At 42.3% G+C, this 15,767-nt stretch overlaps 2 protein-coding genes across 5 annotated transcripts in view; one reads left to right on the forward strand and one right to left on the reverse strand.

Moving 5' to 3' along the window:
* The window catches only part of ANGPTL2 (angiopoietin like 2), a 59,478-nt gene extending 52,397 nt beyond the window's left edge, over window positions 1-7,081 (reverse strand). The window contains exon 1 of the mRNA XM_007474666.3: window positions 6,350-7,081. The gene's annotated coding sequence lies outside the window, so the exon portion shown is untranslated. The remainder of the gene's footprint in view (window positions 1-6,349) is intronic.
* RALGPS1 (Ral GEF with PH domain and SH3 binding motif 1) overlaps window positions 1-15,767 on the forward strand; it is a 662,857-nt gene that overhangs the window by 379,540 nt on the left and 267,550 nt on the right. The gene's annotated exons all lie outside the window — the stretch shown is intronic.

Genomic DNA, 15,767 nt, shown 5'->3' on the forward strand with positions numbered 1-15,767 from the left:
CTATGTACCTCAAAACACCATAAGTGCTGTTAGGGGGGTGTAAACAAAGTGTTTTGAGAAGTTCAAAGAGGGCTTTACTGAGTGAGAAGATGGAAGAATTCTTCAAGATGTTCATGAACTTTGTTTGAGTCAAGCTTTAAAAAATGAGTAGGAATTGAATAAGCAAAGGGGAGGAAAAAGAACATTCCAGGAACTAGAGCAAAGGTAGCATTCCCTCTATCTACAGTGGTCAGCCCCAACTGGGGCTTTGTATTATGGTACTAGCATTAAGACATACTTTTTTTTTTTTAACTATTCTGCCCCAACATTCCGCACTTGGCAGCAGCTGAGTAAGAATGTCATACACAACAAGTAAGGAGTGGTTTGAGGTTGCTGGTCTAATTGTGCTGTTTAGTGATGTCATACAAGAGCATTTAGGCTCCTTGAGTTCACACTGATGGTTTCATTGTGAGAAGGAAAACTGCAGAACTTCCACCAGATACTCCATCCTTTCTCCATGTGCCCACTGTGAACCCAGGATAGGCCTTACTTAGCTGATTGAGAAGTCCCTGTAAAAGTGTTAAATGACAGCATTTAAGATATTCCCCCTTCAAAGAGATAAATAAATGGTGAGATAGTCATTTAATGGAATGTTAGAAAGCCATTAGGATGGTCTAGTATGAGCTAAATAAAGAAATCAAGAAAGACTTTTGTGAAATAATGCCAAGCCCCCAAAGCTAAACCAGTAGAATGTAGCACACTCTAACTAATCATAGGAAGAAAAGCAAATGAGGATAAATGGATAAAAAATCCTCGGGGGGGGGGGGGAGATTAAGGAATTGAACAAAGTGAATAAATCTAAATGTGCATGGTTAATAACCATGTATATTTCTTTGAATTGATATTAAATATTTTAATGGAATTTTCCATTTTAAAACATTTTAAAATACTCTTCTTCTCCAGGGGGAATCTACATATCAATTGGGAACTACCAGTTTCTACTCATCTCCTCTTCTCAGGCTTCCTTGCAGTTTGTGGGGACCCTGGGGGTCCTGTCACTGTCAGGTCCTGCTCAAATGGACAGACTATGAGTATGAGCCCATTAATAGTCTATGTGCTTATCAGCAGAGGAATAGGATGGACAAGGATTGGGACTCATCTCTAAAAGGTTGACCACGAGGGGGTTGAATTTTGGCCATAGCAACTCCTAGAACGGTTTGCTAAAGCATGAAGGGACTTTGATTTGTACCAGAAAAGAGAGTGCCCCATCCCAAGGAAAGGAAATAATCCCAAGGAAATAACAGACCTTTTGAAGTATGGAAGAGTGAAGTCTTCAAGATCCAAAGGAATGAATCTTTTTGGCAAAAAGTCAAGTCTTATTTCACTAGAGAACATTTGTTTGTGGTCCCAAATTGCCCAGTCAGAAATTATTAGTGTTCCTGATAAAATGTACCCCTCTGCAACAAACGTGAATCAGCTAGTAATAATAAAGTATCACTCAAAAGGGCAAGGGGGTACAGTAGACAGAGTGCTGGGCCTGGAATTAGGAAGGCTCATATTTAGCCTTAGACATTTACTAGCCCTGTGCCCGTGGGAAAGTAACAACTCAATTTGCCTCAGTTTCCTCATCTATAAAATGAGTTGGAGAAGGAAACTAAAAATTACTCCAGTATCTTTGTCAAGACCCCAAATAGGATGAGGAGGAGTTGGACATGACTGAAAAACTATTGAACAACAACATAAGAGCAATTGCTTTACCACTCTGAACCTCACTTTCTACATCATTACAATAAGGGTTTTAAACAAAATAATTCCTAAAATTTCTACCAGCTTCAAAACCTGTGAAAAAACTGAAAAAGCAATTTTCAGCTAAATGAAATTTATAATGGGTATGATCTCTGGTTTTCTGTTACATTTGGCTTAATTTTGTCAGCAATTATACCTCTGAGAAGTTTTCCACAGAATTGGTCAAGTAGAGCATGGTATGAATCATGAAGCTTTGTTTACAAATCTGACAGACTAAATGTAGCCCTTAGTGTATGGGGAATGAATGAATGAATGAATACAAATGAATGAATGAATTTGGCTCTACTTAAAGAATTATCTTTCTCTGAAAAGACACTTTATTCTTCCCTGATGAATACATATAAAAGTTCTCTTTCTTCCACAATAACTGTGGTCTCCATAATGTCCTTTCAAAACACCATATTTCCATGTTTCTATTGCTCAAGGAGAGATGCATGGTGGTTCTACTAAACAGTTGTTCATAGAATCACAAAGTTGTAAAGGACCTCAAAAGTTCTCATTTAGTTCAACATGTACCTAACCAAGTATTCCTTCTTAAATATTCCTGACAAGTAGTTCTGTTTGATGGGGAGCTGACCACCTCAAGAAACAATTTATTATCCTTTTAGACAGCTATGATTGGTTGAATGACCCCATTCATTCATTCATTTCTCAAAAAAAGCATTTAATTTTAAAACACCTATTGTGTGTGTTGAGAGCTTGGTGCAAGGTTCTGAGGGAGATACAAAGATAAGAGGACCTTCTGTCATGGAATTCATAGTCTTTGCAGGGGTGGAGATAGGAAAAATCAAGGAGGCCCTAGGCAGGAATTTCCAGTAGAGAAATAAATACACTGCTCTGTATTTATGGGGCTCCAAAATGTTAGACTTTTTTAAGTTAATTTTTTTTTATCTTTTAATTAAAATAATTAAGCAAAAAATTCCTTTTAAGACCTATAATTATTCTTTCTTGAGAAGCAGCATGGCAAAGAGGGCCAGCCTTAGAATCAAGAAAGCCTAGTTTTAGGTCTTGCCTCTGACACACACTAGCTGTGTAACTATGAGCAGATTAATCACAGAAGACTCTCAGTATCTAGAAATTAGAGATGAGTTGCTGATCTGTATAAATAAAGGGAGTCTCTGCACCATTAGTTCTCTACATACAAATATACATGTCCATTTCAGTCCATTTCACAAGTATCATTTTTTGGTTCATATGTGACACCTCTGTGACTTTATCAAGTTCTTCCCCTCTCGAAGCCTCCATTTCTTCATTTGTAAAATGAAGGGCTTGGACTAGATGATTTCTAAGATTCCTTCCAGTTTATAATCCTATGATCCCATGATTTTCTCTGTCTTTCATGGATTCAATCAGTTAAGATCATGCTAGAATCATAAGGACAAGTTAGGATCATAAGATTTAGAGTTGGAAGAGACATTAGAAATCATCTAGTCTAAGCCCTCATTTTATAGAGGGGAAACTCAGGCCCAGGCAGTTAAAGTAATTCTCTCAGTCAATCAGTAGCACCCTGGAGAGTTGAAGCCAAATCCTTTGTCTTCAAATCTAGTCCTCTTCCTATCACACGGAGCAGCTTTTCCCTGCCAACCCCTTGCTTCTGATTTTCCCCTTTTTCCCTTGTTGAAACTAATATTGACCATTAACATTTCTATAAATCTTTATAAATCGCTTTTCTACAGTTCCTCCTGTGAGATAGGTAGTACAGGATTTATTATTCCCATTCTACCAATAAGGAAACTGAGGGTTAGAGTGAGAAAGGTGTTTGCCCTAGATCATGCAACTAATAAATAGCCAAGCCGGGATTCAAGTCCAGGTCCTCTGACTGAAAATCTAGGGCTCTTTCCACAGCACCACATTAATGTGGTAATGAGTTTTTTTCTGAAACTGCCCTTCCCAGAATAACCCGAGATGGCACAGTCTCTGGCTCTCCCCCTGTCCCTCTAGTAGTTCCTAATTTTTTTCTTAATTAGCTACTACTAAAGCAGCTTCTTTCTTGAAAACCATTCATTGTGAGAAGAAAGACAAGCCAGATCACTATCTGTGTCCAGAGAAGTCTATTGGTATAATATGCTAGCAACTTTTTCTCTTCGTAAATCTTTCAGAACAGATGATCCCCTAGGAAATGTTTTCGCCTTTTTAAAAATTGAAACGTGACCTAAAGTAAATTAGGCAACCCCGGTTCAAATACTAACTCAGCCATTTATACCCTGTGTGATCCTAAGCAAGTCACTTCTCTGGGAGACTCAGTTTCCTCCCCTGCAAAGTGAAGTGACTTAATCTGGAGCTCTAGAGCACATTGCATCTCCAACATTCTAAGGTCACACCAACATTGTCTGTTCTAACATTGTCTTTTTAGCTCTAATGTTGTGTTCTGAAGCCCCCTCCAACACCTTAAGATACAAAATGTACTGAGTAGCAGGACATTATGTGCCTTCAGTATATTAAATGTTTAACATTTGTTAAAGGCATGAAGTTCTCCTCTAGTGTGGATCTTCTAGAGAAGATTTTGCCCAGCAAAGCGGATGCCACATGATTAATGTTATCTGCTGTGTTGGCTAATCACGGGGTGGAAGTGCTGCACACATTGAGAAGATGAGTTTGGGATGGAAAAGAACTTAGAAGTGTACCTTGTACTTCCTGCTTATGTATCAGTGTGTTGGTTACTGGTGATTTGTTAATGGAATTCTGCAAAGATGACCATTGACTGTGCTGCTTCCCCAAAGTGGCTGAATATATTCAGTCTTTACAAAAATGTGTCCTTTCCCCACCTCCCACCCCTGAATATTTGAATGGGGGGAGGGGGTAGAATGCTCTTCTTATTTGAGAAATATTCAAATCTCATCTCCTTGCAAAAGGAATGGATTAATGCATGATGGATGGCAGAAAGAAGATAGGGAGAAGCACAGGGAACGGCAGAGTAAACAAAACATTAGATCTGGAAAGCAATTTCATAGCATCATAGATGTATATCATCTGTGCCCTGAAAGGGATATTAGAGGCATCATGTAGTTCAACTCCCCCATGTTACTAGATAACAAAACTGAGGAGCAGAAAAGGGAAGTGACTTTTCCAAGACCACAAAGCCAGAGTGACAGACCTCTGAGCTTCCACCCCACCACCACTTTTCACCAGACCACAAACATAGACTGCTAGAGCTGAAGATGCCTCAGCAATCATTGATAATAAGATTCCAAACTTGAAGATTTCTAGAGAACATCTGACCCTCTCTTCTTACAGCTGGGAAAAAAGTGAAAGGCTCTTTGGAGATGTTCTGTTTTGAAATAGTATCTGGCACTGGGAGATTTCAAAAGCTTTTCTGGCTCCAGTGTGATCTGTTGTCTCATTTTCAGGCATGTTAACAGAGGATAGGACCTCCCCTGTTTACTGCTCATATACAGTAGCTTTTGGATGGGGACATAAGGACATTTCCCCCATAGCCTCTTTGGGCTAGTCTTTCTTGAGCTATTTAGTCAGCAGAGTTTGACCAGTGAGTCAGGGGGGGCAAAAACACCATGTTTTCTCCAAGTCCTCCATTCTAGGGAAGCCCTTACTAGTGGCCCCTTCTTTGAAGCCAATTACCTTGGAAGAGAATGTGGAAAGAGTTTGCTCAGCTTTCCCAAGTGGGTTCTATTTGCAAGAATTCAGAGCTTGCCTAGGGATTCTCTTTAAAATAGTAAGTTTGATAGTGAGGATAAGCAAAGCCCTTCTTCCAGCCTTTGTCTTGTACTTCACCCCCACCTTATCCTTGCCCTCCCCCCAAACCCTCATCCCCTTGAACACACAAACACTGGCATTCCAACTCCTCCACAGAAGCCAGCTCTGTACCTGCTGTTGAAGTTTGCACCAGAGTATTCTTCAGCAGTCAAAACAGAGTGGAGGCTTTATGGAGAAACACTCCAGATCACCAACAGGTGTCAATTCACATTTTAAGTGCTAAAAGCAATTATTAAGCACCTGCTGTATGCAAAACCAGATTCTAGGCATGATGCTTTCTGGGTTCCAAAAGGCTTTGGTAATTTTCCCCATTGCCCCCCTTAGCATGTCCTTTGTACACCTGCACCCTAACCGTAGAAGGGATTCTTCGATTTCTTCACTTTCTTTCAGGAGGACAGTTTGCCCCTTTAGGGAATTGTTCCCCTTTCTCCTAAAGTGCTTTCCTGGAGCTATGAATGTTAGATCTTCCAGATCTGGAAGATACCTTAGACTCCATTGGGTCCAACCCCCTCTCTTTACAGATGGGGAGACTGAGGTTCAGAGAGAAGTGACTTTAATATAATAGTAGATCAGGGCTTGGGGAATGGAGGAGGGAATTCAAGATTGAACCCACATCTTCTGAATTGAAGTCCTTTGCTCCTGAGGTTGCACTACACAGCCTCCCCTTGTACCTGGGAAGAGTTTCATGTTTCCCTCCTTCCCTCCCTCCCCAGAATGCTGACTGAAGTCAGTCTTACTTAGCTGTGGTCCCACTGAGTAGAGCAAAATCCTCCTAAGGCATCCCCCCAAAATCCTGCCTCCCTCAGCATCCTAGGAGCCCCAAACCCCTCTGACCACCCTTGATGTCACTTACCTACTTTCCTCCTGCTTGGCTGCCTTACACCACTTGAAACTTTTCACATGCTTTTTCTCCAAGGATCTCCTTATGGGAGGGCTTCCCCCATTGTCCTGGGAATCTCCCTGGAATGCAGGATCCAACAGGAAGCCCTTTGCAAGCACTCTGGGACCCTAGAGCTAGAGGCAGGGCCAGGGGGGTCCGAGAAAGAATTTTTAAAAATCAAAGCTTAGAGTCTCCTTGCTCAGGTGGCCGTCCTTTATCCCAGAAGGGTCCCGTGTTGCACTGGACTGGAAGCTTTCGGCTCCATGCCCTGGACCTTGAGGGTAGTGAGGCTGCCCTGGGGTGGGACACAGCACTTCTGGTCTAAGGCTTTGAATCCATCCTTGGGGCAAGGCTAAAGCAGCCTCATTTGAACTTCAGCTCCTTTGTGGAGGATTTACATGCCCGAGGGGGGGGGGGGGGAGAGACGTTTGGTAAAGCATGCGGCAAGCAGACCACTCCTGGTTGGTTCAAGTCACATTTCTCCACCCACCCGTGCAAGAAAGAGGATCCAGAGAGCGGGGCTGAGGGCGTCCCCTTCACCACAGACCTGGAGACTGCCGGCTTGGGCAGAAGTTTAACTGGGTGATGTCACAGCTCCCTACAAGCTTTCCCAACCTCTGGGGCCTGCAGGAGACCGCCTCCTGTCCGGGCTGGGACTGAAAGCACCATCCCAGCGTCCGCTTCCCCCACCCCCAGCTCCTGCTAGCCCCTAGCTCCCTCCCCTCCTCCCCTCCCTTCCCCTAAAGCTCCCAGCTGCTCCCCCCTCTCCCTTTCCTGCCTTCCCCCAGCTTCTTGGCAGAAGGCATCACACCGCACCCGGCTTCCCGCCCCCCTCCCTCTCCAGCCCAACCCCCAGCGTTGGCAGCGGCTTTAGCAACACTCTCCTGGATAGCAAAAGGGACAAATGGCTCACAAAGCGCCCACCAGCTAGCTCGTAATAAGCTTGGTTCACTGGAGGGCAGAGGTTTGGGGGTAGCAGGGGAAGGGTTACCCTTTGGCTTATGTAATGTGTTTGGATTTTGCTACATTTTGCTTCAGCTGTTTTTGCAAAGGCTCTGTGTGTTAGTGGTGCTTCGGGCCAGGGTGCGCTCCCTTTCCTGAGCAAGCTGGAAATCTGAGACCGGGTCTGAGCTGATCCTTAGTAATAACACCAGCGCAAGCATCCATCGGCCCTTTGTCATAGAGCTCAGAGAAATAGAAAGAGTAAGACTGGGACAGAAGGGATAAGGAGATCAGGGTTCTACTCCACTTACAAGCTGTGTGACCCTGGACAAATCATTTCACCTCTCCAAACCTCGGTTTCCTTTCCTGAAAAATGGGCATGGTAATACTTGCTCTAACAACCTCCTAGAGTTGTAGAAAACATGTTATCATGCAACCATGACTCAGAGTGGTGGTAGGGGTGTGTTTGCCACAGGACACCATTGTCTAGAGACTTCAGTGTATTTATAACTTAATTGGTAGAGCAGACCCTCACCTCCATGTCTCTGGAGATCAAGATTCTTAACCGTTTTTGTTTGTTTGTTTTTTGTATAATAGATCCCTCTGGCAGTATAGGGAAGCCTGTTTGCCCCTTCTCAGATACATAAAATATATAGGATTATAAAGGAACTCAATTCTGTTGAAACACAGCTATCCAGATATTAATTAAAAGTTACTGGATCCCAGGTTAGCAATCCCTACCCTCAGTGATTCTATGAGTTGCCATGGTCAAAAGAGTTCATCCCCAGCTGGAAAGACCTCCAAGAACTAAAGCAGAGTGAAATGAGTAGAACCAAAAGAAATCTGAAAGTGAAACATTGTGGAACTATTCAATGTAATGGACTTTACTACTAGTAATGATACAATAATCCAGGACATTCTTGAGGGATTTGTGAGAAAGAACGCTATCTACACTGAGAGAAAGAACTGTGGGAGTAGAAAAGCAAAAGAAAATTTATGACTTATCACTTGTTTATATGGGTATATGATTGATCAAAGCTGAAAAGATGTAAAAGATTGCTCTGTGGTAAAAAGGAATAATGTGGAAATAGGTATCAAAAGTGGAATTGCTTATTGGCTGTGGGAGGGGAGAGAGAAAAGGGGAGAGAAAGAAAATGAATCATGGAAACATGGGAAAATATTTTTAATTGAATTTAAATTTAAATTAAAAAACAAAGAACATTTTTTCTGACAAGGGAAAAATTTTAAATTTAAATAAAAAAAAAAGAGTTCATCCCCTAGTTGTCAGCCTTCTGCCCACACTTACCTAGACTGGTCTTTGAGAGACAAATATATAAGCCATACTCCAAGTCTCTCCAGCTTGATTGGACCGACCAGAGCTTCAAGTACTCAAAATTATTTGGAGGAGGCAAATTATGGGTACAAATAACTGCAGTATTTCAATGTACAGTAAAACTGGGGAACATGTAGCCCTAGTAGTCAGGAAAGAGATTAGGGACAGGCCATGCATCCTACCTTGGTGTAACCCAGGATGAAAAAGCTAGAACCACCCAGGAGAACATGCAGCCATATGTAGGGAATAGGAGCCATGTTGTAGGAACTATGTGAGGTGGTCAGTATTCCTTATAGGTGCTGAGAAAGTTAACAGTTAAGGTATCCTGGTATAGTAATAATTTATGAGCAATGAATTTGGAGTAGGATAATCTATTTTCAAATCCTGGTTCTGCCACTTGCTACCTGTGTGGTGTGACAAGGAAATCACTTTAAAAAGACTGATATATATTAATTTAAGGTCGCCAAGGAATTCAGCTATGTAATTCCTAAATGAAAACTCAAGTCAGCCATCAGCCTTTTATAGAGTTTAATTACAAACAGGATGAAGAAAGGTATTACAGATAGAGAGAGAGGGGGAGAGAGAAAAGGGGAGAGAAGGGAATAGGGCTTAAATACCCCTTCTGTTTAGGCTGGGCCAAAAGGCCCAAGCCCTTAGATAGCTGGGGCAAAGAAAGGAGATCAGTCCCTATTACTCACGTGACCAAAATGGAGAAACAGTCTCCGGGGCCTCCACCTCCAGCTTCCTTCAGAGCCGACCCTCAAAGCACCACCTCTCAGAGCCAAAACCTCTCCAACCAACCCCCTCAGTCCTCAGACCCCTCTAGCTTTAAGGAAACCATCCAAGTTCCCTCCCCTCAGTTCTCACATCTACCAATCACTGTCGATGTCTCCCCTGTGCCAATGGTGGCTCTAGCTTAACCCAGGACCGCCCAGAGGACTGTGGCTTTGCACATGTCTGTTGAAGGTCATATTCTCAATAATTAAATCTTGATCCTTTGCTGCAGCCCTTCCTAAATCCTGTTAGGACTGAGTGGGGTGGAAATTGTATTTTCCAAGACTTGGTTCTGTCATTCCAAGTATCTCTATTGTATCAATTCTAAAATCAATCATGACTCAAATAAATTCCTGTGCTATGCTTAAGCATAGGTCAAAGCCCTTTCCATTGTTCAGCAAAAGGTTTCTGTCCTAAAGTAATCTTAAGAAGGGAGGAGGAGGAACCTCCCATGCCAATGGGGTTCACATTCCAATAGAGTTCCCACTATCAATAGGAAATTTTTCAAGTATGAAATTTCCCAATGGTGAAATTTCCAACATTTATAAGTCTAAGAAATTTTAAGGTTTACAGTGGCCTTAGGCAAATCACCTAACCTTTCTGGGCTTCCATTTCCTCATCTGTGAAGTCAGGGGATTTGACTAGATGACCTCTGAAGTTCTATCTCTAAATCCTATGAGTTTCACATTTTTTAGCATGGCCAGTATGGGGATTTGTGTTTTGCTTGACTCTACACATTTGTTTACCAGAGTTTTGTTTTCCTTTCCTTCTTTTTTCTAGTGGGGAGAAAGAAATTGAAGGAAGAAAAAATAAATACTTATTAACAAAAAATAATTTTAAAATATCCTATGATCTTGTGAGTTTGCAGGTAAGGAGTAAGACATTGTTGGGTCCTCAGAAGAACATTTTTTCAATTTCAGTTAGTTTCCCTCTTTTCCATCCTGAATGCTGAGAAAATAGAACAATATAAAGTTTTATGAGTTAACGTAGCAAAAAAAAATAATAATACCCTGATAACCTACCTTCTGGGGATAAGCTTCTCTTAGTAGGTCCTCAGTCAGCAGACATATGGACTGTCTTTAAGCCCTCTTCTAAGCTTTTCTAATTTGGAAACAACCTGAGCTTGATCAGACACTTCTGTGACACAGACATTAGGAACTGAGGTTGGGATTAGGAGGAGGTGTCACCCCCATGGAATAGTCAAAGGGGAACTATAATAGAAGACCCAGAAAAACAGCAGGGACTATGGAGGTGATGACTGAATTTTGCACAAATCCTATTTGTATCATCTCAAGACCCTGTGGATGAATGTGAGGAGTGTGGTAGAAGGAATGTGGCATTAGAAATGGTAAGAGAATAAAACCTCGAGTTACCCCCAAATCCCCAGTCAGAGACTACCAAGAGACAACCTTTGATCAATTAACAAGCACTGACCAAAGTCTTCTTATCTCCCAGACATTATACTAAACTTTGGGGATATAAAGAGAGGCAAAAACACTAAAACAGCTCCTGTCTCCAAAGTTTTCATACTAGCATGTGACAATTTAGTCGAAGAACAGCCATATTTCTCCATCTCTAGGTGAAATGTAAGTGAACTACATTCAATGGTAAACATTTATTAAGCATCAACTATGTACAAGAAACTGTACTAGCCACCTGGCATGCAGAGATGAACAAAACAAAAACATCCCCCACCCTCAAGGAACTCACATTCTATGTAAAGGGTTAAGGATAATTACATACGGAAACCAGTGAAGAATGATGGGGCAAAGGAGAAACCCCACAAAATGTCTAGGAGAGACAGAGAAACAGAGTGGGGGAAGGAGGAAGAGAAAAGAAGAAGAAAGGAGGAGGAGGACGAAGAGGAAGGGAGAGGGGGAAGAGGAGGGGGGGAGGGAAAAAAAGAATTTTCAGCAGGGAGGATGAGGGAAGGCTTCACAGAGAAGACTGTGTTTTAACTGAACCTAGAAGAGAGAGAGAGAGAGACAGAAACAGAGAGAGAGACCCTAAAAGAGAAAAGGAGTTCACTCCAGGCATTGGGGCAGAGCCTTCATGAAAGCATAAAGCTGGGAGAAGAAATATCAAATTCAACAAGTAACTGAGCTTGCCTAGAATATAAAGTGTGTGAAAGGGATTAATCTGAAATACATCTTGGAAAGTAGGTTGGAGTCAAGTTGTGTGAGTCTTAAATGCCAGGTTAAGGAATTTATTTTTCATCTCAGATGCAATAGGGGGGCATTGAAGGTTTTTGAGAAGAGGTGTCACATGGTCAAACATGTATGTGGATGGTTATTTGAGGGAGTTCCTTTGGGAGAATATTAGTCTACTCATTGCTTGACATCTTATGCATAGATTAGGTATTTTTTTTTAAATCTACACTAGGAATTCTAATCTAAACTCTGCCATTTGTCCACAGCTGTGTGGCTGTAGACAAATTAATTGACTTCTCTGAGTTTGTTTCTTCATCTGCAAAATGGGGAGAATAATCTTTTCACTTCTAGCCCTATTGGACTATTGCTGGAGAAGTGCAGAAAGCACCCTTTCATCTTGTTTGGAAGGTTATTGTTTTAATGACCTAAGTTGAAAAGTGCTGGGTGTGGACTTACTATCTCTATATGTATATTAGAGATGGAAGAGGCATTTAATTAAATTCAGTAAACATTTATTAAGTACCTATTCTGTTGAAAACACTGTGCTTAACATCACATTAAGGCATCATGGGACCTTGGAGATTCTTTTTCCAGTTTTCTCATTGTAAAGGTAAGGAAAGTGAGGCAGCATAGAACAGTAGGAAAATGGCTGAATTTGAAGTCAGAGGACCTTCAGTTCAAATCCAAATTCTACTACTTTCTGACAATGTAGCTCTCTCATGTCATCTTGGCACCAGCTCATCTTTCTAGCTATATGACTAACCTTGGTGAAATCACTTCATCTCACTGGCCTTCACTTTCTTCATCTTTAAAATGGACTTTAGCCTCAGTGGCCTTTACAGTTCTTCCAGCTTTAAATCTCTAATGTTGAGATCCAGGAAGGAGGAAAGACTTGACCAGCATAGAAAGTAGGTAGAAGAGCTAGCATGCAAACCAATGACTTCCAGTCCAGTTCTCTTTCTACAACACTGCAATATGACCTTAGTTTCATCCTCTCTCCTATACAGGGGAGGAAAGAGAAGAAGGAGGTTGAGAGAGGGAAGAAGACAGGAAGGAAGGAGGAGAAGGAGGAAAGGAGAGGGAAGGAGAGAAGGAGGAAAGGAAAAAAATATTAAGTACTTACTAGGTGCCAAGCACTGTGCTAAGAGCTTTATAAATATTATCACATTTGATCCTTGGTAGGTGCTATCATTATCCTTATTTTACAGATAAGGAAACTTAGTCAAACAGAGTTTAAGTGACTTACCCAGGATCACACAGCTAATAAAGTCTGAGGCTATATTTGAATTCACTTTTCTGGATCCTAAGCCTAGAATTCTATTCACTGTGCCACCAGCTAAATGGAAGGATAGATAGATAGATAGATAGATAGATAGATAGATAGATAGATAGATAGATAGATAGGAGGACAGATGGACAGATAGATACATAAAGCATTTATTAAGTGCTTACTATGTGGTAGGCTATGTGCTAAGGACTTTGAATACAAATACAAGCAACATGATAGATAATCTGTACCCTAAAGGAGAATGCATTCAAATGGGGAAAGATAGCACATAAAACAGAAGTGAAAAATGGAAGAGAAGAGGCACCTGGGATGGGAGAAGGCAGGCCGAGGAGTCCTGGAAGACCCAAGCTAAGCAAGATTTGGAATGAGCAAGGTTGTCATGGGAACTTCCTCAAATGATGATGCCACCACTCAGAGGAGCTGGAGTCATTGCCAGTATGAGGAGACTGCTAGAGTGAAGTTGGAAAGTGATCTGGAGTCATGGGATGTGCCGAGCTTGGAAACCAAAGCTAACCCAGACAAAAGTTTGGGATGAAGTTAAGAAGACAAAACGACAGGAGCCCTTTGCCCCCACTCTACTCTTAGTTAAATGTAAATCATATTTGGAAAAAAAATGAGAAAGTGATTTTAAAATAAAACATTTCTAGCCCTTATTATCAATGGTTTTATTTACATTTCCAAGCAACTTTATACTGTTAGGGTCTCACTCACCTTTCTCCCCAATCAGCCAGCCTTGACAGTTCTCCCTTTTCCTCACTATTTTTCCCTCATGCATTTTTCCCAGAAGCCATATTTAGCTTTGCTTCACCTCAGACAAGTGATGGAGCTCTTGTGGAGAACACAGAAATGCTCTCCAGGCCAGCATTGGTCATGCAGGAACAACCATGCTTACTTCAGTTTGGCAAAATCCCCTCAAAGGCTGTGAACAATGGGGCTGCCACTAAGCATGTAATTTGTTCAGTCCTCCCTCTTCCCCCACTGGAAGGCGATGAGGTGATTTAGGTGGCACCAGGCCCATTCGGACCAAGACACCAGGAAAAGTAGCTCAAGCCTTTTTTCATCCTGATAATGACAGGTAGTGATTTAGTGAGCTTGCCACCAGAGCATGGGAGTTTTCGTCTTAGCACAGAGGAATCTGAGCTGCCAAGTCTCTCCCAATTGGCACTGAACTTAAACCCAGAAAATCACAGAATGTTAAAGCTGAAAGAAACCTTAGAGAAGTAGAATATTAGCCTTGCTCATCTTGTCCAACCCCCTCATCATTTAGAAAGGGAAATTGAAGTCCCAAGAAGGGAAGTGACTTATTCAAGATCACACAGATAATCAGTGGTAGGATCAAAGCCATAACAAGGGTGGGACAACTAGAACTTTTCCCCAGGGTGCTGAATTTTAAAGGGCACTTTAAGCACTTGCAGGTCCTTTAGCAATATAGAAACAATGGAACTTAACACACTTCCTTCCTTTGGCAGCCAGCTACACACCTATTTACCTGATTAAAAATCCTCTCCAGGACTTCCGGTTAAGATGGCGGCTTAGAGAAAGCCAAAGCTCAGATCTCCTGAAAACCCTTCCCGACCGATCTCAAACGATAAGCTCCTAAGGCGCCGAAATTCAAAACGATCAACAGCACAGACCCTGGGAACCCTCCTCCTGGACCTGGACCCGGTTCAAAAGGTACGGCTCCCCTTAAAAGCCAGAATCCGAGATCACTCGGACCTCAGGGGTAGGAGCGCAGAGTCCAAGGCTCCCGGAAGCAGCAGCCGCGCTGGGCTCAGAGAGCAGGGTCTGAGGAACAACAACCCTCAGGGTCTTCTACCCAAGTCCCAGTCCGGGTGAAAGTTACTGCCTGGGGCTTCCGCTGCAAAGAGCCTGTCGGTCCGGGTGAAAGTTACTGCCTGGTGCCTCCGCTGCAGAGAGCTGGTCGAAACAACAGCAACCCTCAGGGCGGGCAAGACAGCCTCACGGGCTGGATCCTGCTATCCAAGTCTCAGTGAAAGTCCTTGCCCGGAGCTTGGGAAAGCAGCAGCCCATCCCCCCGCAGGCCGACGAAACAGCCTCACGGCCAGCGATTCTGAAGGCAACTTCCGGAAAGCGAGCCGGGGGAGAGTGTGGCCTCGTGGTCCGACCCTTCCATTCCAGTTCCAGTGAGGCATATTCAGTTTAACCCAGGGAAAGCTCATAGAACTATCTGCCCAGGACTGCCTCTGAACACCAGAAAGAGACAAGAAAAACTAATCCTCCACATTCAGAAATGGAAAACTCCACAGAACCACAGAAGCCCCAAAATACCAAGAAAAATAAGAAGAAAGGGGCGACTTTGGACACATTCTATGGAGCCAAAATACAAAATACAGAGCAGACAGAAGATAATATAAAAGAAAATGCTCCAAAACCTTCCAAAGGAAATGGAAACTCTCCACAAACCTATGAAGAATTTGAATCAGAAATGACCAAAAAGATGGAAGCCTTCTGGGAGGAAAAGTTGGAAATAATGCAAAAGAAATTCATGCATCTACAAAACCAGTTTGACCAAACTGTAAAAGAAAACCAGGCTTTAAAGGCCAGAATCAGGCAGCTGGAAGACAACGAGCGTGTAAAAGAGCAAGAATCAATAAAGCAAAGCCAAAATACCAAGCAATTAGAAGAGAACATAAAATATCTCACCGACAAGGTGATAGATCTGGAAAATAGGGGGAGAAGGGATAATTTAAGAATAATTGGACTCCCAGATAAGCCAGAAATAAACACCAAACTGGACATGGTGATACAAGATATAATCAAAGAAAATTGCCCAGAGATTCTAGAACAAGGGGGCAATACAGCCACTGACAGAGCTCACAGAACACCTTCTACACTAAACCCCCAAAAGACAACTCCCAGGAATGTAATTGCCAAATTCCAAAG

The sequence above is a fragment of the Monodelphis domestica genome, chromosome 1 (genome assembly GCF_027887165.1).
Source record: "Monodelphis domestica isolate mMonDom1 chromosome 1, mMonDom1.pri, whole genome shotgun sequence".
Lineage (NCBI taxonomy): Eukaryota > Metazoa > Chordata > Mammalia > Didelphimorphia > Didelphidae > Monodelphis > Monodelphis domestica.